This window comes from Camelus bactrianus, chromosome 11 (genome assembly GCF_048773025.1).
Source record: "Camelus bactrianus isolate YW-2024 breed Bactrian camel chromosome 11, ASM4877302v1, whole genome shotgun sequence".
Taxonomy (NCBI): domain Eukaryota; kingdom Metazoa; phylum Chordata; class Mammalia; order Artiodactyla; family Camelidae; genus Camelus; species Camelus bactrianus.
Genome location: NC_133549.1, coordinates 51,876,597 through 51,902,726, shown reverse-complemented (window position 1 = coordinate 51,902,726; position 26,130 = coordinate 51,876,597). Strand labels below are relative to the sequence as shown.

The window sequence follows — 26,130 nt, the reverse complement described above, 5'->3', positions numbered from 1 at the left end:
CTCAACCAATACATGGTTAATGGAAATCTTCTCCATGGCAAATACTCTACCAGGTTTGGGGATTCCGTGAGAACAAGACAGGATACTACTTCTCAGTTTGTTTGGAGACAAGAGTACAGGAGACAGACTTGTAAATATGCCAAAAAACCCATTAAGTCCCAAGCAGGACAGTATGAGTTAGGTGCAGGGTGCTGTGGGAGCACACAGGAGGGACACCCAGCCAGCACTGAGGGATCAAGGAAGGCTTTTTAGAGGAGATGCCGTTAGGCAGTGTCCTACACAGCAGAAAGAATAATTTAGTCAGAGTCGATTGGAGGCTCAAAGAGTTAAAGGAAGAGAGTTTCTTATAGAATCTTGAGCAAGTCATTTGATTCATCTGAGCCTCAGTTTTCTCAGCTTTAAAATGGAGATAACACCTTCTTCACTGAGCCGTGGTTAGAATTAATGAAATGAACTAACAGAAAAGCTACTTTAAGAACCATAAAGCCCATAAATGCACAAACACTGGCAAAAGGTATTGCCCGTTGGCCCCTGAATTGTTCTAGGACATAAATGATGTTCAGTAAAAGTGGAGAAGCAACATAGCATTTTCCATTTATTAGAAAAGACTGGAATGAATCTTCAGTTAACTATCCTAGCCTGAAATATGCACCGCACTGCCGCCAGCATAAAATAATGATTGTAGTCAATCATAATAAAAAAGATTTAGTCACAGTGACAAAAGCACAAAGCAAGACAGGGCCACTGGCTGAAAAGAGAGAGAGTGAATAGAAGTTTTAAAACTTGCATGTAAAATATAAAGCTGGCAGAGCATTTAATACAGTACAGCCTGATAATGCTTTAATGCCTTACTAAAAAATGAAAGAGAGGGACCCTGGCTCATTCATCTCCAAACCCATATCCCTGCCCCCTTGCCAAATAGAATGCATTCAATAAAAGATGTACACTGTGTACGTGTTGACTTGAAATTGATGACTTTCAGTAAGCCTGATGCCCCGCATACACATATGTGGAAATACCTAGCACCTAGATGACAGTCCCTTACAGGAGGCCTTCCTGATTCCCCCTCGTTGCCAGGGCAAATGATCTCTTTCTACTAGTCCCTCAACTCCCTCCCACAACATGTTTCAATCATAGCACTCAGCCCATAAAAGGGCTCTCATGAATAAGCTTTCTCCGCCGATTTCTCTGAGCTCCTCAACAACCGTATCTGGCTGGATTTTGTTCCCACAGGACTTACAGTCCCTGGAATATCGCAGACACTTCTTTAAACATTTACTGAGCTCCACTGACCCAAAATAGAACTAAGATTGGGACTTTAAAGAATGGCTCCTTGAATTTAGCGATAAAAGAGACCCTCTTTTCCAAACCTATAACTGGAATGAAATGCTTGATAGACAATCGTCTTAGAAAACAGTGCCATATCTTGAACATAGTAGGTATTAAATAAATATTTGATGAAGATAAAGTGAGAAACAATGCTTAGTAGTTGTAACTTGGAACTCTCACAAACGCCTGGGAAAACTATTTAACTGCAATCTGGACATTTTTTCACAATTAAGTAAAGATATTATTGTACTTAGAAATTTTTTCAACACAGCTTGCAATGAAAATGTTTTCTCATTTCAAAAGAAATGTTATTCAGCCAGAAGACTGTTCCATCGCAATTCCAGTGTGGTCTTTTTGCTGGATTACTTAGTAACAATTTCTCAATGTATTAAAACATACTTGGTAGGAAATTGAATTCCCATCATATAATAATCAAACACTTCTTGCTCTGTGAAGTAAAAATCATCGCTTGAAAAACAGGAAGAAAAAAAGCCAAACACTGCAACCCAGTCTCTGTACTTAGTTTATTTTTAGCCCAGAGCCACTGCACTACGGGGTCCTTCAGAATGGCAGGATTAAACAGTCACAGATCAGCTCTGTCAGTCCTTCACCTCTTTCCTCTCCACTGCCCTTGGGAATACGTGCAGTAAGACCAAGGAGTGACCAGCGTTACTTGCACATGCAGCTTCACCGCTGGTAGGGGGTGCCACGGACACATGAAGTCTGGGGAAAAAATGTTTCCAAGATCATCTCTCCCTAAAAACGCCCTGTTACTTACAGCTGGGATTTGATTACTATCATTACTCTTTTAAGGACTGATTATCCCCACTGCAAGCTACTGCAGATGTTTATGGTTCATAAAGATAAAGAACACACCGTCTTATGTTGGTTGATAGGATAAGAAGCTGACAGTGCCCTTCGGGGCATCTCAGAACCTGAAGGAGTGACTGCCTGAGCCCAGCAGGGGCTCCCACAAGGCAACACCACCTTCTTGCATCAACAGAAATCAATAAGCCTAACACCCTGGTGCAATCCAATCAGAGTGACATCAGGGACTCAAAAGCAGGACCAAAAGCAATAGGGAGAGAAGAGGATGCAACACAACTAACACAGCCCTTCAGAAACCCAATTAACACACATTAGTCATGTTCACAGTCAAAAGAAGGCCCCTGGCTTGCACAAGGTCCAGGGTTCAATCCTCAATACCCCCTGTTAAAAAATAAATAAGTAAATAAATAAATAAATAAATAAACAAACAAACCTAATTACCTCCCTCCACCAAAAAAAAAAATACGTATTTTTTTAAAAAACGAAACTGTCTTTCATTTTCCCATAGCTTTTTAAAATGTCTAAATTTTCCGATCTTTAAAGGACCCAGACACTTTACTCCTAATAATTACATTTTATTATTATGCAAATATCCCCTCTTGCTTATTATTATGGCTTTTTTTTTAACCTAGAAAACATGTTGGCACCATTGACTGAAGTGCTTTAAGACAAATCGTGCTCATGTGTTGAGTAGCCTGTCTATGTGATTGCCAAATGACACAAACCATCTAAAGCGACAAGTCCGACAAAAAGAAAAATTTTATGCCCTTTTATAGTTTAACCTATTTTGTTGTAGATGTCACATTCAAAACTTTAGGATAAGTAATTGAACCTATTTTCTTATTAGACTCACATCATTGGTTTCTGTTGAAAAGTTTTACAAAAGAGTCCAAGCTGAGAAGCCCTTCAATGGCTCTGCCTTCTTGGGATAAAAATCCAAGTTTCTTAACATGATCTCCGAGTTCGGTGATGGTAACAGCAGCATCAACATCCAGTACCCCTGACTGTTCTAAGCATTTTCTGTATATTAACTCATCTAATCTTCACGCTTACTCTATGAGGCATGTGCTTTCAGTATTCCACTCTGCTGATGGAACAACAAAGAAAAATAAAGTGACGTAACTGGAACCCAGACTCTCTGGCTCCTTGGTCTGTGTTCTTACCCCTAAGTTTTACTGCCTCCCTACCTGAGCTGGACCCTCTGTATTTCTGGGAATTCAGGGCATAACACAGTCCCTCCCACCCACTATATTCCAGCTACACAGCCCTTCTTTCTGGGCCCCTAACTTGCAATGTCTTCCTCCAAACCAGGCCTCTGCACATGTCCTTCCTTCTGTCTAAAATGCTCCTCCCATTGTTAGAGCAATTTACTCTGCATCCCATAGGTCTCCGTTTAAATGCCACCTCATAAGAGTCTTCATCTGTCCCACTTAAAATAGCCTCCTTCTTCTCCATTTCCTCCCATAGCACCACCATTTATTACTTTCCTAGCATTCATCACAGTGTGAAATTTTACTTTTTTATTTGCTCTCTGATTCATTGTTCACCTTTATCACTAGACCAGAGGCTACGAATGACTGGGACCACTGAACCCTCAGTGTCTAGAACAATGACTGCACGAAGTGTGCACTGAATAAATAACTACTGAATAAGGAACTGCTGAGCGAATTGATAAATGAATGAATGGTCTTTAACTTTTTTAAAATGCATGTGTCAGTTCTGAACATTGGTAGTAGCTTCGCAGCCACTCACTGGCTGTGTGTACATGGATGGTTGGAATGGGTGGTCTTGGGAGGGAGGTAGCGCACTGTCTGGTAGTGGAAATGTTCAATTACACAGGTAGTGTCTACTTAGTGTGGTGGATGTAAGGGGGATACAAGTTTAGAATGGATAAGGACACACATATCACTCAAAGGAATTTTCAAGCTTAAAAATGATTCTTTTTCAAGGCCAGTTGTCAAGAAATCACTCCTGAACATCACCACTACCTCCCAAAGTAGCTCAATCTGGAACCATCAGGAAGCTCCGTTAGAAAGACCCTTCATACCCTGGTCTGGGAATTGCCACCCTGTCACTTGCAATCATTTGTCTTCATTCCACCTGCTGAAACCACGTAGAATCTACTTCCAAATCATAAGTGACTGTCCCCATTAAAGTACCCAGGATGGAGCAAAATGCCCCCAGTGGGAATACACAGCTCAGAGTAAGGCAACAGTGGCACATCTTCCCTTAATGACACTTTTTCTTAAGTGGCCACAAGTCCTTTATTGAGTAAAATGGGGTAAAAATAAATGTTCAAAAATGACAAAAAATTTAAACAATATGTGCATGTATTTATGTATATGAATCACGTCTCCTGGTTGATTCATAAATTACTTATAAACAGTTCCAAAATCTTTTCACAGATGCTTCCATGACGTCACTTCTAATTGAGAAATCTGTGAAATCTGTTTCATGGTTCCATCCAGGGGAAAGTTTTTTCCCCCAATTTCCATTAAGATATATTTTTGTTCAGTTCAGTATTCTCAATTGTGGGTGAATGTGCCCTCCAGGAGACCCCAACTCCAGTGTCTGGAGTTTTGTTTTTTTTTTTTGTCCTAACTGGTGGTGGGGATGGGGTGCTACTGGCATGTAGGAGAGGCTCAAATGCTGCTAAACATCCTGCAAGACACAGAACAAGACCACCTCCACCATTTTATGCCCCCTCCACATATACACAAGACAAAGAATTAACCCCCTCAGATACTTAGATAGTTTCAAAGTGAGAACCCTTAGCCTAAGGATTCTCAGTGGGGGGTGGTACTGCCCCCTTGTGGGAACTTTGGAAATCTGAGGGGTACCTTTTGGATATTACGGTTAGCACCATGTCCTGCAATCCACAGAATATCATATATTGAAGAATTATTCTACAACCCAAACAACTTTAAAAATCTCCATCTGGTCATTCATGCAGAAGAAGAAATCCACATACAATTATCTAAGCCTAGAACCTAAATCTGTTTTACTACATGTAAGTGAAATACTTATTTTTGCATGGCTTTAAGCTATATTTAGTTTACCAGCAGTGCAACTACCATGTAAATTAAGGGAAATGGATACTTCACTTCGCAAGAAACTTGAAAGAGAGTTGTTTACCATTTTCGAAAATGGATCACTAGACAGAAACACCATTAGTGACACTGGAGTGACCAGTACCAATTATATGTTTTCAGTTGTTATATGAAATGATTCCAGGAAAAGGTACAAACACTTCACATCTTCAGTTCAATTTACTGTGTAGTCCTTTCCCGTGGTCATCTCCAATTTGAACAATCTAAGAACTTGCTTCTTATGCCATACAGTATTTGATTGTACATTATTTTCTCTCTCTTTTTTTTTTTAGTATCATTAGGATACTATGCACATATACACACATAATTATATTATCTGTGAATTTCACTTCAGGGTAGTCAGGGAGTATTAGGGAGTATCTGACATGAAGAGGAGAGCACTGGGTATATTAGGATTATAAGCCACTGCTCTGGCCCTTCACAGCCTTTTGGGATCTTGATTCTGTTTCCCAATGTAAAGAACACTCACAGCATCTTGCTCTCTTCAAATCTGTTTAAGATGACATTGATATCTTCACCCCAAAATTGATAAAGATGCTTATCCTAGAGCCAGTGACTTGGGTTAGGTAGCAGGACTTACTATACTATACTTGCTTCATGGAATTCCACATCTACCTTTAAAATTACCTGTACACAAGTTAGTACCAAAGATGGCCCTGGAAAATGTCCACAAAACAGGGGCTAGTCACCTGTCCCAACAGAGCCACCGTTTGCTGACTCTTCCTTCTCCCACTACAGGGAGGACATTTCCAGTAAAGTTTCTATAAAATGAAATGGCCATTTGAGTTATTCCTAAGATGTCTTCCAGCAATGAGAAGACAAACTGTCTTAAAAAAAAAAAAAAAAAAAAGAAGTCTGGCAGCAGATGGACAGGAAGCAAACAAAGCAAAAGGAATATACAACCTTGAGAAAGGAGAAGGGCTACCTGTGTTGAGGTAGGATGAGTGTCTCACAGATTTTTCTTTCCAAAAAGTCTCAATGAGTCCATATTGAACAATGCATCATTAAATATTCTATATCATCAAGAAGCCCAAATCCATTCCCCAAAATCTGCATTCTTTGAAGCATCTTGGATGAGGAGCATTTGAGAATTAAATATATTCAAGTAGAAATATACCCACACTATCATAAATTGGAAAACTGTATTTTCAAATGATAGGTAGACTTCCTTTATTATATAATTTAATTTCTATCAGACCAAATCACCAATAAGTCTATGTAATTAATTCATACTGTCTTTTGAACACTACTTAAGTATTTAAGACAAAGTTTAAATTCTTAGTGGTAGGGTACAATTTCTATTACAGGCTACATTAACAAAAACGCTCTGGTTAGGTTACAAAATTGTGTGTGCACTTTAGCTTGGGGCAGAAGTGAGAGAACTATTTAAATTCTACTTTTAAATACATAAAATAATGTCAACCTAAAAACTGTCTATACGTAAACAAAACCCTGCTGCTGCAAAACGTATAATTTTAATTGAAACATTTAGAGCCTTTCTGAATTAGTTTGAATTTTGACATTGTTTAGATAAATGTGCCAAAGAAAAATTGCTTTTATTGTAATACATCTATCTGAGGTTTATTCCACTTGTTCCTTGTAAACCTCAGGAAACAATTTACCAAAATTACAGGGAAGTAAAGTGTTGAAATTACAGCATAAAAGTTTCCTTCCCCTTAAAATTACAGGTAGGAAAACTACAGTCTACAGAAATGAAAATCACTAGTTGTCTCTGCTTTGAAGCCCGATTTTGGTTTCCTGCAAATCTTTATGAAACTCACACCTTGAAAACAAGAGAACCATAATCCACCAGAGATCTGTGACATTTCATGGAGCCACAAGAGACTGATGCTTTCACCTGAACCAAGGGACTATCAGTCAACACCATACCCTTTGATAAATAAGAAAAAGGGGTCGGAGGGTGGGGGCAGCTGGAAAGGGCAGGTGAAAAGCCTCCACAAACTTCGCATCATTATCCAGCTATGTCCTTCACCCCTCATCTCTTCCAAAACCTCTTTTTCACAGGGCTCAGCGGACTTCAGAAGTCACAGCTTTATATCTTGGGCTTGAAAGAAGATTAAAAAAAAAACCGATGGTCTGATGTACTTAGTTGAATACTACCCCCCACCCCACCACCTAGTTCATGTCCACTGGGAACCTGCAAATGCTACCTTATTTGGAACTAGGGCCTTGGCAGATGTAATCAGATGAGGCCATCCTGATTGAGGATGGGCCTTAAATTCTGAGACACACACAGAGGGAAGAAAGCCATGTGAACAAAGGTAGAGATTTAGAGCAATGCACCCCCAAACCAGAAACACCAAAGAGCTCAGACAACCACCAGAAGCTCGGAAGAGGTAAAGGATAATCCCCTAGAGTCTTCAGAGAGAGCATGGCCCTGCTGACACGTTGAATTCAAACTTCCAGTCTCCAGAACTGTAAGAGAGTACGTTCATGTTGTTTCAAGCTATCCAGTCTGGGTAATTCACCATAGCAGCCTGGGGAATCCAATTCACGTGGTCACCTTCCTTATAGGATACCCCTACAGAAATACGTCTCCAGGATGATCTGGCAAATGTCCTGGTTCCAAATTTCCCAAATCTATGAAGTCCGAATCTTTGGGGATGGAGCCTAGGAATCTCCATGGTAACAAGCAGTCCCCCACAGGATGTTGACATGCGCTACAGTTTAAGAACCACTGGGCACTGGAATGATCCAAAGGTCTGGACGATGTCAGTTTCCTCATGGTTCTCCCTGTGCACCTGCTGTGATTATCATCTAATACAGTGTTAGAGCCAGACAGTCCTGGCCCACAGAGCCTCTGAGCAAGTCACGTCGTTGGTGTTTGGATCAAGTCTCCTCATCTACGCAGGGCACATGGAGTAGGTCCTACCTGGAGGCACCATGAGAAAACGTGGGGTTGCTGTAAAGGGCAAATGAGTTCATGCACATAAATGGCACAAAGTAAGTCCTCACCAATGCCCGGTTAGTATTTCTTCCTTTCCCATTTTATCTGAACTAAAATTCTTTCTGGATCGTCTTTTTCATCTGGGGACAAATTGGACTGTGTCTCTGGAACCCTGGTATTAAAGCTCTCATTTACTGCATGCGTATGATGGGTCTTTGGCATAGCATCAGTCTCAGGTGAGCCTTCTTCTCCTGTGTTACAGACAGAAACTGAAGTTCCTGGAAGTCAAGCAACATGACAAAGATATTAGTGGCTTTAAACCCAGGCCTATCTGATTTCACAGCCTCTGTGTGCAGCCTTTACAGTGAACAGTTCTGTGTGTTTCTTGACTAGAAGGGGAAAGAATACTAGAATGTTCCCTGTAGGCTTTCCTAGATAATGAGTTAATCTTATAATGTAATGCACATTAATGTATTATTAACACATTAACGTGCATTAGTATATCTGACTGTACTTTATTTGTATAGAAAAACTTGACTCGAATGGCAAAAAAAAAAAAAAAGAAGAAGAAAGAAGAAAGGAGGAAGGAATCAGAGCGATTAATCCCTTGCTATTTAAGGTTCTGTGCATCACGTGAGAGCTAATTACAAACACAGCATCGCAGACCCCTTCTCAGACCTGTGGAATCAGAAACCACATTTAATAAGATTCCCCAGGTGATTCATATGCAATTTACAGTTGGAGAAGCCCTGGGTTTATTCAACTGAGATCAGATAGCTGCGGGGGGGGGGGGGTCTCAGCACCACTAGATCTAATACTTGGGTGGTATATTTCTAATATGATGTGGGAGTGGAGGAGGGGGTGTCAAGTTTGTAACAAGAAAACCGAGACTACACTGTGGATGAAAAATGACAGGAAAAATACGTCCTAAATATGGCCTCCATCAGAGTGCCATCTGTGATTCAGGAAATGACTCCGAAAATAGGGTCAGAGCTATTTCAGCAAGCAGAATTAGAACCAAGGATGGAGTTAGAAATATGGGAAGAACAGGCATGGCTATCCAGGCACAGAGTTAAAAGTCATTACATTCTCTGTGAATGAAGGCAGGGCCAGTAAAGAATAACACTGAGAGCTAACATTTATTGAATGACTAGACTCAGCGAGACAGTAAGATAAATCTATTACACAATGAGCTCATTCACTCCTCTCAACGACCTCATGAGGTTTTTAACAACTGAAGAGGCTGAGGCTTTGGATGTATCTTACATGACAGTGTCAGGCCGGTAAGAGCAGAAATTGGCTTTGGATCTCCCATGCTTCTCCCCCTATCTTAGCTGATTGGCTGACAGATGAAAATGTCTTGGAAGAAATAAAACCTGGACTAGTATTTGTCCAAATGGGAAAACCTCTAATATAATAATAAAAAATCAGCCTCTAAACTGCAAACAGGCACTGAGAATACACAAACATACATGGTGAACGTCCACGTGGGGAGACAGGCACAGACAGGGAATGTTTAGTGAGAGCTCTTTCCCTTCCAGCCTTTGGGCTTGAAAATTAAGTCTGCCGAACCGTTAGAACATCCACAGAGCGCCTGCGCCCACATCTCTAGACCTACAGCTCCACTAGATGTGAGAAGTTATGCCCCCATCATGTACGACGACTGAACAACAAACAATGGAAGAAGGAATGGAAAACCTCCTGGGAAATAAGGCTCCCAGCCTGATGGACTATGACAACCGTCAGTAACCCCCGGCCATGGAGATGCTCCAGGCAGACAGAATCTCCACTCTGAGAGGTTCTTCCTGGGCCTCCAGAGTCTCTCCCTGAGCCTCACATAGCTAGTCCACTGAGCATCCCTGCCTTATTATCATCTTTTATGGGCAATTCACAGCAGTGTTTGTTTCATTTAACCCAGAGCCTTTAAGAAACAGCTCTTCTAAGAAACTTAGACAAATGGTCTTCAAGAGTTGGCTGGGGTACCAAACTGAGTAATAGCATATTTTGTGTCCTTTGCTCTGCCTGATCATACACGTACATTTTATATTTTTTATAAAACATGGGAACAGCCTCTAACCATCTCATGTCCACTTGTCCCACTGTTCCAATTTACAAATGTCTAGTTTTCCTCATTTCGCTCATCACTTAAGATGTTTAAGACGGATTTAAAGAGAGCTGGAATGGTATTTAAGAGACATGGGATCTCAGTTTTGTCACTAACAAGCTTCATGTCGCTGGCAAATCACAATCTTCCTGAAACTCTAGATTTTTGTTTCATTTTGTTGTCATTCATGTTTTGTTAATCAAAGGGGATGAACAAGGATATTTCCTAAAATCCTTTCAGAGCATGAGGTTCTAAAATGTGTTAATACCAGAACTAAAGTTGCAAAAAAATCTCTAGAACTTTTCAAATCTTCCATTGTTACACATTTACTAGCACTTGTACTTAGCAATTTCCATTTATCATCTTTTCTTATTCTAGAAACACGTATGCAGTATCCCCTGTATATACAAAACCTTAGGGGAGGAAGTAGCATCATCTCAAATTTACAGATGCAGAAACTGAAGCTCAGAGAGGCAAAGCAATTTGTTTAAAATCACACAGCCATAATGTACAGGAAGAGTCAGAGGTCAACCTCAGGTCTATGTCTCTAAAACCCCTTGTTTTTAATAATCATGATAATGTCAGGTCATTTCTCTATAAGACTGGGCTAAAATCTCTGAGACTACTCCTCCCACTCTCCAAAATCAGTTTCACTTTTTGGCTTCAACCTCATGACTGATTATATTTAATATGACTGAATTCTGATCCAAATAAATGTTTGCAAAGCTACCTTTCAGTAAATCTAGTCCAATATCATCACAATGATCAAAAAAAGGAAAGAAAACTCTCCCAGAGGTTGCCATCCTATAAAAAGAAAGCTTCCCCAAGTAGTTCCAATACCATATATGTCCAAATCTTCCCACTAGCCTTTTAAAAAAATATAGCTGAGAGATTTGGAGTTTGTTATTTTCCCAAGTGGGAATAAGCTGCTCAGAATCTTTAAAGTATCAAAAATGTATTTTGATGAAAGAAAAACAAATCATTGTGACTCTTAAAGAAGGACTTTAGTTATTTAAGAGCAGTGTATACAAACAATTTTAGCCTTATTTTCAAGATCACATTGTAGGAATTCAAAAGTTTTATTCATCTTAAAACAAATAAAACCAAAAGCATAGTATGGACTTTATAAATCTGAAAAGTAAAAAGGGCATGTAAACATTGCTTCAAAAAGAGTGTTCTCACGAGTACAACTCAAGTATAAAAAAGAAATAAACAAGAACTTTCCGCATGTTACTGCTATGGCTGTATGTTTAATTTTTTTAAAAAAATTCTGTCTTTAATGTAGAAAATTGATTTTGTCAATGCCACTCACATACCTTTTATTTTTAATATAAAAGTCTAGAGATTATTTATCTTATATAGAAAGTTTATGCATAATCACAAACTTAAAAAGTCACACTGAAACTTAGCAACTTTTTGACCCACCACTCTCACTCTTTGGAATTTATCCCACATATAAACAAAAGACATATGAAGAAATGTGTGTACAAGAATATTAGTTGCACGGTGGTTTATGCTTACAAAAAACAAATAACTGCCAATATTAATAAGCTGAAGCACATGGATACAATGGAATAGTACATGACTGTTAAACTAATATGGACTGATGTGATCTGGAAAGAATCCTAGGAGCTGTAATAAAACAAACAAACAAACAAAAAAAAGCAGGTTGTTGAGGAGTGTCATGGGATGATTCTACTTCAGTTAGAAAAACAAACAACAAATCAAAAATTCCAAATGGGCAGGGAAGTTCTCTATACAAAACGGTTTGCATAAACATATGGAAAAGTTAACATTGGCTGCCTGCTGGAGGATAGGTGGGGAAATTCAGACGAGAAGATTAAATTTTGCTTATCTTTCTATTTTGTAACAACCAGCATGCATTACTTTGCAAATAAAACAATCAAGGAAGTAGTCACAGCCCAAGAAAAGACTTAAATCAGCAAATGTGAGGAACTAAAAAGAGTGCCCAGATTTGAAAATGGTGAATATGGATGTAGAACCACACAGAAGAAACTTTTTTAATCACTCTGATAACAAGAAGTCCAGCAAGCCCACGGCCTGTCTCCTCCCGAGCAGACATCCCTAGCAACACCCTGGTGGGGCCAGAGAACCATTGGATTTCAAGGCAGGATGCTGCAAACCCTGCCTCCACACTTCAGGGATTTGTCTTGCCTTGATAACAAACCAGAAAGATCAGAGGAAACAAAAGGTTTTGCTACTTATCTCTCTCGTTTCACCATGTCTAACAGCGACGGAATTTTCTCTTTTTATTTTAGCCCTGCAGACAACAGGAGGCTTACCTTACATTTCATCTACCCTTGATCATTTCACGCAATCGTAGACCGTATCACAGTTTCCCCCTAACCTAGGGAAAATATAAATTACTGCCCCAAAGAGCAGTTTTATATACTGACAGCTTCAAATAAACACAATTGCAGAGTTTCAAAAACACCTTTTACAAAGGAAACTTATTGTCAAATAGGGTATCAAAATAGACAGTTTTAAATTTTCTCTATTTCCCAACTTGCTTGTTTATCTTAAGTAGTCCAATGCAGTATCTGGGCAAAGAAACCCATGAAAGAGGTCATGTGATCACACTGATTCAAAACTGAATTCTTTCTACCCACTGTACAACTTCACTTTGGCATTGACCCTTAGTTACTGTTGCAGGCCAAAATAAGTACATTTCTCCTCAGTTGTAAATTACAGAAGTTGTCATCAGCAAGACTACTGTACTTCCAGTCCTCTGGGGGTTTTAACATGAGAGAGGTCACAAACTGAACGAAACAGCCTTTTATGGGAAGACCGAATGGCACATTCCAAGGGAATATTGATTCCAAAACTTACAGTCCATTAGGCAGACCCACAATCTACCCCTTTGTGGAGGGTCAGACTACACTCATCTTTTCATCCTAAAATTGTTGAAAGACAGTTTATATTTAGGGCATTCCATAAGACACTTGGCTTTTCTCTTGAAAATATTTACATGTATGTAAATAATCATATTAACAAGACTATGAAGTTTTTTTCTAAGAAGGATCTCAGACTGCAATAGACATGTTAAGATTTACTGAATTATATCGCAGGTTCACAGAATTATCAAGGAGATCAAACAACCTATTAGAAGCTATAAGAAATTGTGCCTAATAGCTGATCTAACTTTGTCTTACAATAATTGTCTTTTGGTCATTTACAGGGGGTAAGGGGGGTGAGTAGGCAGCCATTCCCTGTAATCTATATCCTCACACATACATTTTTACTAGGATTGATTTTCCACTTTTTCTCTCAGTTTTCTTCTCTCAGCCAAATGCGAGTCCCTCACAGGGGTTTTAGGAATTTCCCTCAGACTGACAGCAGTGTTCAAAGGGTTCTCTACACAAAGTGCACTCTGCTTCTCTTCTGGTTTAGACAAACACCAAAGAAGGACACTGCATTTTGGCTTTTTAAACACATTCCCCAAAATCACTACTAACTGGAAAACTATAAAACTATATGCATTCAATGACACACTTTCCCAACAGCTGAGTTCTCATATTAAGAAAGTTGTATGTTTTCATTTACCTGTAGAATCGGAAAAATAAAACAAACGATTGAGTGTAACAAAACAGAAACAGACTCACAGATATAGAGAATACACTAGGGGTTTCCAGTGGGGAGAGAGAAGGGGGAGGGGGAGGGGAGGGGCGGGGATTCAGAGGCACAAACTACTGTGTATAGAACAAATAAGCCACAAGGATATAATGTACAGCACAGGGAGGAAACACAGCCGGTATTTTATAATCACTTTAAATGGAGTAAAATCTAAAAAAAGATTGAACCACTATGTTGTACACATGAAACTATTATAGTATTCTTAGTCAATTATACTTCAATTAAAAAAGAAAGTCATATGTTTGAGAATAAATATATATATATATATATTTTTTTTTGAGAATATATTTTAAAATTCAACTAAAGGCCATTTCAAACTACTAGCTGTAGAACTGCTAAATATTATGCTCCTGCTGCCACCTTGTGGTGATTTTTGGAATCTTCTCACTTGCTCTCCCTCCTGCCCTCTCTCCACCTCCCTTTCCCCCTATCTTTTGGAGGGAACCTACATCCAAATCTTAAGGAATCTCCTTCCTAAGTGGGCAGGGAGACAGGCTGCACTATGCTCTGAAAGAAGAATGGATTGTTGCCAGTTCCTCCTCCCGCCTGTGATATATTCCCTCCTTTCTCCTTATATTTGTCTCATTTTTCTACAAAACTATTTTTAACAATAATTTTAACTCCTTATCTTTTAGATTAATCTAGTTTCCCTCAAGTAAAAGGAACAAAGATAACAGGAAAATAAATCTGTATTTTGTGAAAGATTTCCCCTTCCAAACTTTTTCCAAATTGTACTTTTACAAGAAGGAAGGGAAAAAAAGAAAAAACCATCACGCATTTCCAGCTACAAAATGTCACACTACCGTCCTTCATAGCCATAGGCACTGACTCTCAGGATCCAAGGAAAAGCCCTGGGGAAGAGATGAGAAACTACAGTGCACTTGGGACACTCTAGGAAGAGAAAGCTGCCCAGGGACCCCAGGCTGGATGGAGACCAGCATCCCAGCACCCCTTGGTCATTTCCCAGCTGTCCTGTTCACTATGGGCCTTGCTGTAGCATAGCAAAGGAATTCATAAATCTGGGGGGAAGTCAGACATTTTTCTGATGCTACATAAAAGTGAGTAATTCTTAACCAGACATTTATCATCAGTGCATCAGACAGTATTTTTTATAAAAGCTGCCTGTTCCATCTAACCTATGTCCCCACTTCAATTCCGGGGTGGGGTGGAGGTGTGACAGCCATCCATCCAAGGAGTCACCCAAAGACAGGTGACAGGTATCGTGAGAACTCAATTGGCCAGAATTGTCACAGTGGGGGTGGGGGAAGCATGGAAACAATCTCATTCCTTGTTGAAAATGACTTTAAAAACAATCTTTCCCAAACCTCTTTTGTGTATCCACGTCTATGCTATTCACGATCTGTATTTTTATACATTTTTCCTTTAAAAATCTATGAACCCTTAAAATCAAGCCTTATTCTGAGCAGCAATAGCTACATGGCATAGATTTAACGTGATTGTTACATATTTTCCTCCAATACATTAAAATTTCTTCCTGTTCATATAAAATAAATGATCTCTGGTGTCCCTCAGAAGCATCCCTGGTGCTCCCAGTGTATGAATATCGCACTTTGGGAGATGTGGCTCTGAGGTTCATGTGCTAAGCAGACAGCAGTAAATCTAATGATCATTATTTATAAATAAGTAGCTTTCAGAGTCACAGGGTCAAGATTTTGATATTTGAGAACCACAGCTCAGATCAGAAGTTCTCAAACATTTTTTTCTGCAGTGACTCACAAGAGGGACGATGTTCCCATGTGCAATACGCTCTTGTGAAAAGACAACACCGACCGTGGGTTCTGTACAATTTCCTGACATGTATTTGCAATCCTCCCAGTCAGGAAAGCCAATCGGAATGCGAGTGAAAAAAACAATCCCTAGGGAGATGCGTGCATGTTCTCAACTTATTTTCTAGGAAACAAATCATTCACAAAGCTTGACTTTTAACCTGTCATTTACTCATTTTAACCTCACAGCTAATCAGATGCACACCACTGTGCGTCATGACACCACAGCTGAGATCTGGTGTAAGACATGGAATATTGGACTGGATATTTCAGAGTGTTCTTATTCTCTGAGAGGAGACTGAATTGAATATGAACTGTTTTTATCCTCTAGAAGGTTGTCTTTTTTTTTTTTTCATGTGTTTGTTTTTTAATACATTCTAGGTATGTGTTTTTCTTACCCTGTCTCTGAAAATTACCACGTGGGAAGAGAAAACTACGGTAAGCTAAGGGTTTTACTGGGTTGGAATTTTTACTATAAACAGACCTGGTTTCTACCCAGGGGTTTACAACCTAAGATGTAAAAGAATTTTCTATTTTGAGAGTTTTTAGCATAAATAGTCAAGTTCTTGGGTGGTCGTGTGATGCATAAAATTAGCATTACCCACATCAGGAGGGCAATGAGAGGCATCAAGAAAAATATTAACCTTTACCCAAAGGCTTTGGATTTGCTCATCAGACAATAACAATATCATATAGTTGAACAAACAGACCCACATGTATTTGTAAGATGCAAATATACAAGTATTTTTAGGATTCCTTACAAGGTTTGTCGGCAGCATTTTTGCAGCATTTGAGGTCAGACTGCTCGAATGAAGATGCATCTGAGGATTTAAAACACATTTTGAAGCCCTCTCTAAACTGACCTGGAAAGGAGGGACAGCTTGAATTGGCAACAAGTCTGACTGAGAGCATAATTTCAGAACTGTGGTTGTATATGACCTTTATTATAAGTAAAACAAATTTCAAACTAAGTCCTAAGAAGGTAATTACTGCAGATGTCTCACTGGATTTGCCTTAACAAACACTCATGAATCAGCACATTTACATTATCCTCGTAAACACTGATCAACAGGTTCATCCAATAAAGCAAAATCAACGCAAGTCAACTCCTAGTATCAAACTTATTAACTTTTCTGGACTAATTTCCAAGAATATGTCAAATAAGTATGCACTAAAAAAAGGTTAAACATGAAGCCAACACACTGGACAGGACAAGTTATAGAAAGCATTTTAAAACTTTCCAGTCAATATAAACCTTGTATTGATTGCATGAGATCCCAGGTTTTATCCCTAGTATATCCATTACAAAATATATATATATGATTGAATTTAAAACTACACTATTTTCGATTCCACATGTGATATCATATGGTATTTTTCTTTCTCTTTCTGGCTTACTTCACTTAGAATGATGATCTCTAGGTCCACCCATGTTGCAGCAAATGGCATTATTTTATTATTTTTTATGGCTGAGTAGTATTCATATATATATATACATATATATACACACACACACACATATATATACATACATACCACAACTTCTTTAGCCATTCATCTGTCAATGGACATTTGGGTTGCTTCCATGTCTTGGCTGTGTAAACAGTGCTGCTGTGAACAATGGGGTGCATGTGTCTTTTTGAATTAGAGTTCCCTCCAGATATATGCCCAGGAGTGGGAATGCTGGATCATAGGGTAAGTTTAGTTTTACTTTTTTAAGGAACCTCCATACTGTTTTCTACAGTGGCTGCACCAAACATCATTCCCACCAGCAGTGTAGGAGGGTTCCCTTTTCTCCACACCCTCTCCAGTATTTATCATTTGTGGACTTTTTAAAGATGGCCATTCTGACTGGTGTGAGGTGACACCTCATTGTAGTTTTGATCTGCATTTCTCTGATAATTAGAAATATTGAGCATTTTTTCATGTGCCTACTGGCCTTTTGTATGCCTTCACTGGAGAATAGCTTGTTTAGGTCTTCTGCCCATTTTTGGATTGGGTCGTTTATTTTTTGTTATTAAGTTGTATGAGCCGTTTGTATATTCTGGAAATTAAGCTCCTGTTGGTCATATCAATTACAAATACTTTTTCCCATTCTGTAGGTCGTCTTTTTGTTTTGTTTATAATTTCCTTTGCTGTGCAAAAGCTTGTAAGTTTAATTAGGTCCCATTTGTTTATTTTTACTTTTATTTCTATTGCCTGGGTAGACTGCCCTAGAAACACAAATGAATTTCTTTACAAAATAGAAACAGACTCACAGACATAGAAAACAAACTTATGGTTACCGGGGGGAAAGAGGGTGGGAAGGGATAAACTGGGAGTTTAAGATTTGCAGATCCTAACTACTATACATAAAATAAACAACAAGTTTCTACTGTATATATAGCACAAGGGGCTGTATTTATTATCTTGCAGTAACCTATAATGAAAATGAATATGAAAAGGAATATGTTTGTATATGTATGACTGAAGCATGCTGTACACCAGACATTGACAGAACATTGTAATCTGACTATACTTCAATTTAAATAAAAAACTATACTATTTTCTAAGTAGCATGAGTTTCTATTATACTCCCATGTAAGAAACAATATGAAAATGTTTAAAATGAAAGCCACATAATGTACACTGAAGTCTGCGATCCACCGATAATGTTCAGTGATTGATGCAGAATACAGTTAAGAGTTTTTAAAAAAGGAACCTGTTGTTTAGAACAGCAATAAAGGAGAATAGTTCTATCAGCCTTTATAAAGTAAATCTATTTCAAAGATACACATTTTCTGGAAATATCCATTTTTCATTGATAAAATATTTTAAAGCATTATATATTTTCAATGTGAACAATTAACAATTATTTTTAAAACTTTAAGAAATTCAAATTGCATAGTATCTGAAATATCTGAAGACATGAAAGATTTTTAAAAGGTTAGAGTAATATTCTGACCAAGACCTCTGCTCTCTGCATTTGCTGTTGTATGATTTTTGCAAATAACAGATCTGGCAGGAGTTACAGATGTCAAGCTAGAAGAGAAGAACCAGGGACCTACAAGAGACAGACAAGACACAGGCAGATCCAAGAACAAAGAAAAGGAGGGAGGTACAAGTTTGCACCTCACTGGGTAAAAGGAGAAGGTAGTAAGTCCTTCAACAAGAAGCAACGAAGATTGGTTCTAGTACCCTGTTCTGGGAGACAATATTGAACTGTGTGTCCAAAACTGGGCATAAGCATTTGACAAGCTGCAAGATACCGTGATCTATTTTACAGTAACAGCCCAAGAAGTAAATCCTCCTTTCCCCAAGAAACTGATTGGGCCAACCTAGAGGAGTTTTAGAACAATAACTACTGTAAGAAGTATAAAAATCATAAAATGAATAAAGTGGCAATTTGAGTGTGTGGGTAGATGTGTGTATATCCATCGTGTATATACACACATACACATATACATAGACATTATTCATACAGTAAATGCACGTGTACATAGCCCCTCTTCTCCTCGGGGACCCAACAGCAACGGACACTAACAAACCCCGGCTCAAGGTCAGTTCTCGTTTGTGACAATTTCCAAACTTCTGAGCTTTCACTTTTGTGAAACAGGATATGCTATCCCTGGTTTATCTCAGTGCTCACAGTAACTTCCAAGAGCTACAGGAATCCTAGATAACGTAGGGTCCTGAACTCTGATAAGCAAATTCTCAATGGCAAAGGAAAATAATTATTCATCCTCTGAGCAACTTTGAAATCACCTGAAAATCTTATCAAAAGAAAGGTTTTCAAGACACTCTCAGCATCTCCTACCCAGGGTGGTGGGAGGGCACCAGGAAACAGGCATTTGTTCAGGAAAGAGGAAAAAGACAGGACATCTTTTGTTTTTTCAGGACTGTTAGAAATATTTTCCTGAGAATCAGTCAAATATCGAATGAATGATTAAATGAAACTTTCAACCTATACATATATCAGTGATTCAGATGGAACAAGAATTTCTGGTGTATTACAAATATATCTGGAAAATGTACATGATTCCACAACTCAAACCAGCCCCTAAACAAAGTGAGTATGTCTTAAATAATAAGCATAAATAGATGATAAGCTGGAGATATCAATTCACCAACTCCAGTAGTGATGCAAAATTCAGAAACTTAACATTGTCTTTCTGGTCCCACTTCCAAGATCCTTTAAAAGGCACTTCAGTAATGATTTGCTCCATTTTCTCATCACTAAAACCAGGGTACTATCTGCCTCCTGTATCTCTTTGACTGAAAATAGGTGTGAGGTGCTTAAGCTCAGAACCTGCCTACTTCAAATTACATCTGGCAAGAGGCAAAGATCTGGACAAGCCATCCTGCCTAAAAATCCTCCCCTCTAAATTCTCACCATAAATATTCCTCCTTTGAGCAAACTAAATGAATGTCCTCTTCTAGACGCTCCCGTTAATACTTTACTATTTTAATCCAGAAAGGATAACTGGTTAACATATGGGTATGTTGTCAGTTAGTAATAAATTCCTTTGGCTGGGAGGATTGGTAGGGATGAAGGGATTAGCGGGACGGGTCTGTAAGGAAAAAGGCAAAGGGTACAGTGAATGATAGCCAGAGGCAGCAACCAAGGTCATTTTCACATGCTCCATAATTGCAGGACTCATCAGCGCCACCCGTGACATGACACCAAGCTGAAGGTGGGCAAGAAAGAAAGATTGAAAGATTGAGGAATGATGGCAATCCCAGGAGCAGGGACGCCTGAGGAAGCCCTGGCCTGGCACAGCACACCCAAGGCATACGAGCTGGATACAAGAGCGCATTGGTTGCTTTTTCATGAGGTCCGTTTCATGCTGGCTCTAAGACCTTTTTATTATTATTATTTTTAAATCCTATTCTAATTTAGGGCAGGTTCATTTCTTCCTACTTGGAAGGATTCACCAGTTAGTAAGATGTAACTGGCCTGATTCCAGGGCTATGGAGTATAGCAGTTGAGAATTAGGGCTCTAAAAACTGCAAGGCTTGGGTTGGAAACATGTCTGGCATTTCCTAGCCGTGAGATCGATCATAGGCAGGTGACAACTTCCCCAAGCCTCTGATGCCTCACATGAAAAGTGTGTATGTGATTTAGGACCATGGAGGAAAACAGTGAGCTACTGTGAGTAAAGAGCTTGGAACCATGTTCAAATTGCTCAGATTAACTGTCTTTATTATCCTTCTCAACACTATTTTAAAGTACTGTGTATTTTCTATGTGAACAACAAGATGGGTCCAGGATTCAGTGGGCACTCATTTCACTGAAGTTGCTGATATCAAAATTAGGCCAAATCCCTTGATTTAGTCTGAAGGTTACACCAGCTGAAATGAATCAGAGATGCAAAGGCAAAGAGTTACCTGGGGCATCCATTCCAAAGCATCCATGTCCCAGTGGAAGGATGTACAAGTTCCAAATGATGAATTTACATCATCAAGAATCAAGGGATTTGTGACAGGAATAGCTTGATTGGTTTTCGAAGACTATTACAACCTATTACTCCTGCAACAGACTAATATTGATTCAAGCCTTTGCTTAAGCTAATTTAAAACCAACAACTGTATGCAGTCCCTGAGCTAACTGGGTGGCCAAAATAAGGAATTTAGGTATGTGTAAAAAATTAAGGAGAAGAATTAAGGATATTAGGCTATTCTTGATGTGGAGTAAATAAATTGCAAGGAATCAAGAGCTCACAGAAAACAATGTGAAATACTCCAAGTTATCTGGCAGAAAGTGATATATAAATGTAAAACATCATCACTGTCATCCAAAACAGCCGACGGTTTTCAGTGATAATCACTTGATCTCTACTAGGCATTTCTAAGGGGTCTGAAAATGAGGACGGCAATAAGTCGGATGTTTTCTTTTTAAACATGATCATCTTACTGTATACTTGATACTTCTGCTGAGAGCTCAGATCTTCCCTTTCCCTAGTATAATTTTCATCTAAGCATTCCTTGGATACTTAGATCACTCTTAATGGAGACTGTACGTTATACCCTCCGTGGACACATGGAAATCTGGCTAATTGGACTGACTTGATTACAAGAGTCGATGAATTTTCCCATTTCCTTACACTGCAATAAATGCTTAAGATATTTTTATCGCTGATTAGGTAAATATTTTAGATTGCAATCATTTTCTAAAACAGCGGTTATAGGCAAAGGCTCTTTGCTCAGTCTGCCCACCAACAGAATTCCCATACTTTCAAAATCTGTTTCTTCTCTTGTTAGTATAAAAACTGGGTGTCCTAGTAAAGTATGAAACAAACCCACAGGCTGAATAGCTATCACTAAATCCAATAGAACAGCAATTGAACATTAGTTTTGTGATAAAGCAGTCTCTTTCAGCCCCAGTAAGCCCAGTAACAAAAGATGCAGGAGGTGATGGCACACGACTCCCCAAATCGAAATACCTGAAAATTAGAAAATACACTTTTATTTTGAAAGCGTCTGGTTTGCTGTTAAATGTTGTATCCTGGAAATAATTTTTAAATTCTTTCTTGGCCAAAATAAGGTGTCTCACCAATGATAAGTTAGTCCTGTCTCTTTAAATGCTAGGATGAGAACCTAATTTCAGGGGTTACTATCCCCATATTCTATACCTGTCAAAATTCTTTAAATGCTAATGAGTCAACTTGCTGAAAATACACTCCACACTTCCATTTGAAAGTATAAAACTGAGTGCTGAGTGGGAAAAAGTTTACCCCCACTCCCAGCGTAAATCAGCGCAGAAAGGAAGTAGAAAAGCACTCCAGCTACTTGCTGCAGACACAAATATGCACCCGAGCTCAACTGCGCATGAGCCACTTTTGATGAATGTTCCTACCCCTAACACGAGAATGTTGGGAGTGGGGGAGACGGACAGCAAAGGAAGATGATGTGTACATACGAAAAGATCAGCCATTTCCTCCCAGTACATCCCAAAACTGCTCAGCCCTAGGGAGAGTTCTCGTCAGGGAAAATAAAAGTGCCTCTTTGAGAGCTAGCTCCTGAATGAGAGTGGACTCTAGGAGGGAGATTTTCCTCTCCTGTCCTCTCTAAACCCCGGTGAAATCTCCTCTTTGCTGCGAAGCGGTGCTGGATACTCTGAGGGGCACAGTCCAGACACTGTGATCTGAAATTTCAAAAATGTGATAAAGCCCCGGTCGGTCAGCCCTGGGAGGCAAACAGCTGCCGGGTGACCGCTGATGAAGTGGCTTCTTAAGGAGGTGGGCAGATTGATTCCAGCTGCTGAGCGCGGGGCAGGGCAGCACCCAAGGAATGCGCAGCTCAGCTGAGGCAAGACGCAGCAGCTTCCCAACTAAGAGCAAGGCCAAGTATTAGCTCTGATTGCAGTCCTGGCCTGACACAAGAAAGAATGCCACTGTTCCTTGTGACAGCGACTTCCAAGGCAGCCCAGGCCAAAAGGTGCCATGTGCACAGTGTCATTTTATAAGTGGAGTATCACTTGGGATATCTAAAAGCTGTCCGTTGAGACGCTGGTTGAAGGTGGGCTGGTAGCTCCCAAGGTGAATCCTATCTGCCTGATTACTGTTTCTCTCCCCCAACCCACTCCCAGCTCCTGGCCCTCTTCTAATAGCTCTTAACCCCTGTCCAGTTCCCTTTGCCCCACTTCCCCCACCCACTGACACAAACGCTGTAATCAGTACACAGGAGAGACAGACAAGGAAGGGGTGCAGCAGGGGAGTAGGGGACATGGAGAGCCCTGTAACTGGCCTGGATGGAGATGGACAAGAAGACATGCTCTTTAAAAGTACTGGCCTCAAAGTCATAGAGCTTAGGGGGAGGGACTAATTTAGGGGTCCCCTGAGGGCTCCAAACTCAGACACCAAGTGATCTAAGAAGAGGGAAGGGGTAAGAGGTAGGCGGGCATGAAGGCACGCCTAATGGAATATTCAATATCCTGCGAAATGCACTTTCGGCCATGCACTTCCAGAGACTAAAAGCCAGTAATGGGCTTTGGAGTCTGCACTTCCTCTCCCTAATGTCCAGAGGCGCTTTAATGCTGCAGCCAATCGATCAGCCTTCTCCGGTAAAGGCGGCGAGTGGAGAGCAAGAGCTTCCTACTTGTGGCCAAAATCGCCCGGCCTCCCCTGAACACTATGAAGGAGAGACTCAACTTTGATTTTGGCTCTCACCGTGCCAGGAGGAGGAAAGGAAGGAGCCTGGAGGCGCCCAGAGAAATAGCTCCCCTCCCTCTTCATCTCAGCTTTTCCTGGGAGAGATCCAGAAGGAAGACAAGGCGGGGGGCATTATCCACCCGGCGACAGGTCTGACAGTAGCCCCAAACCTGCTTCAGGTGCAAGGTCACCAAGCCGCCTCCAAGCCCAGGACAGCCAAAGTGTGGCACTTCTGCAAGGGACACAAACTGAGCAAACGAACAACCAGAGAGTGGGGTTTCTTTACAATTCTTGCTAACATCACAGCTGCCTGGAAAGTGACCCTCGGAGGCTGAGCCCTGCAGCGGAGACGCACCCCATTCCCGCCCCTCCCCCCTTCCCGTCTCCCACCTCCCTCTCTGCGCCTTCTCAGTAGGGCTCGGGCTCTGGGCAAGTTCAGTCCTTAAATTGGACCCAACCCTGTCCAGCCTCCTGTCGCCCCTCCCGGGAGGCTCTCGCGGCGCACTGAGCATGCCCTGTGGCCAGGGTCTGGGGGTCACCCCGGGGAAGCTCTCCTGCGCGGTGATGGGCCGGGTTCTCTCCCCGCGTGGGCGTCCCCACCGGGGTGCGCGGAGGGAAGACGGCGCGCCCACAGCCGGGTGCAGAACCGCCAAGTTAGCGGGCATGAGGAAACTTTCCACGCTCCTGCTCCCCACCCCCACGCCACAGGGGCGCGTCTTCCCGAGGAGCTCGCCTTTCCCAGCCCCGCGGAGACAGGCACAGCACGTGATGGGCAGAAATAAAAATAAACACTTCCCATTCCCGGCCCGCCAGGGCCACCCCCACTCCGCGCGCTGAGGAGAGCTGGGGCGCCCGGCACCCAGCAGCCCCCGCCGCCGCGGCCCGGAGCCCCCCGCCCCCGAGCCGCCGCCCGAACGGCCACCGGGCCCACGCGCCCCGAGCGGTGGCCTCGCTCCGGCCCGTCGCGCCTGGCCGCGCCCCGGCGCCTACCTTTCGGATTTGGTGAACTTCCGGAATGCCTGTCGAAGGTCGTGGAAGGACCTGTACGTCTGGGGCTCGGCCGAAATGCCCTGTGCCCGGGTGGTCCGCGGGCCGATGTGGGTCGAGGGCACGGGCAGCACCGACTGGCATTTATGGAGCTTCCTCTTCAGCTCCTGGATTTCTTCCTCTTTCTCGGACAGCCGTTTCTCCAGCTCTTTGATCCTCTCCTCCTTGAGCATGAGAATCTTGGCAAAGTCTTCCTCCAGCTCGCTCATTTTTTCCCTGAGCCCCTCCGCGAAACTTTTTCTCGGGCGGCGGCGGCGGCGGCGGCCGGGACGACAGCCGGGCGAGGCGAGCGCAGAGCGAGCGAGTGAATGGGCGCTAAGTACTCGAGCGCAGCAGAGTGCTGCCCCAAGAAGCCGCTTTCTTCGATCCACTTCTGCTGAATGGACTAAAAGCACCGAGGGGAGGATGAGAAGTCTAAAAGCGATGAAGAGGAGAGGCAGAGTGCTAATCCCCAGCCTCTCCGGGGAATAGGTGATTATCTTTCATTGAGAAACCAATTAGAGCTGCCCTTCCTCCCCTGAGACCCCCTCCCCCGTCCCCCTTTCCCAATCACTTCGTGAGAACCCGGCGCGCGCCACCCCACCGAGAGCCTGCTTTCTAGCTGGGAGGGTTGGACCAGTGAGCCTGGTCTCACCCCATCACACAGTAATCACTCTTCCACGCTATATGGTACCAGAGGAAAGGGGTGGGGTGGGGGTTGGGGGGGAGCTTTATGCCACTTGATCCTTGAAATAGCAACAATTACCATGTGATCTGGCAGATGACGCAGCGCTTGTAACTGGAGCCTAAAGACTTTGTGGTGTGTGTGTGTGCGTGTGTGTGACATTTCATAAATATTAAACTGCCTTTAGATAGTAACCCGCCCGAATTCATCTTTGTTTTCACCTTCTACTTCTCTTCTGCTCTAGATGATGAGAGGGTGGGGTGTGTGTGTGTGTGTGTGTGTGTGCGCGCGCGCGCGTTTGTTAATGTGAAGTCCTGTTGTGGTCCCAAGAATGACAGGACACTAGCAGGTCCAGGTTTTTTTCAGCATAAAATTTTACTGGAAATAGTAAACTAAAATTGTTGGTGGGAAAGTTGGATGAATATGCATATGGTAATGAGCCAAATGTTTACAGAAAAGGAAAAGGCCATGAGTTGACTGTAAACTTAAGAGTTTTGATTTTATTTTATCTTCTAAAGTTAAAATTTGTATATTGAGCATCCAAATTATACCAGAACATCATCTTCTATG

General features: G+C 41.2%; 1 protein-coding gene across 1 annotated transcript in view; it reads right to left on the bottom strand.

The window, feature by feature from the left end:
• PRKG1 (protein kinase cGMP-dependent 1) overlaps positions 1–24,964 on the bottom strand; it is a 1,107,715-nt gene extending 1,082,751 nt beyond the window's left edge. The window contains exon 1 of the mRNA XM_074374026.1: positions 24,840–24,964. The gene's annotated coding sequence lies outside the window, so the exon portion shown is untranslated. The remainder of the gene's footprint in view (positions 1–24,839) is intronic.
• Between the last annotated feature and the right edge of the window lie 1,166 nt (positions 24,965–26,130).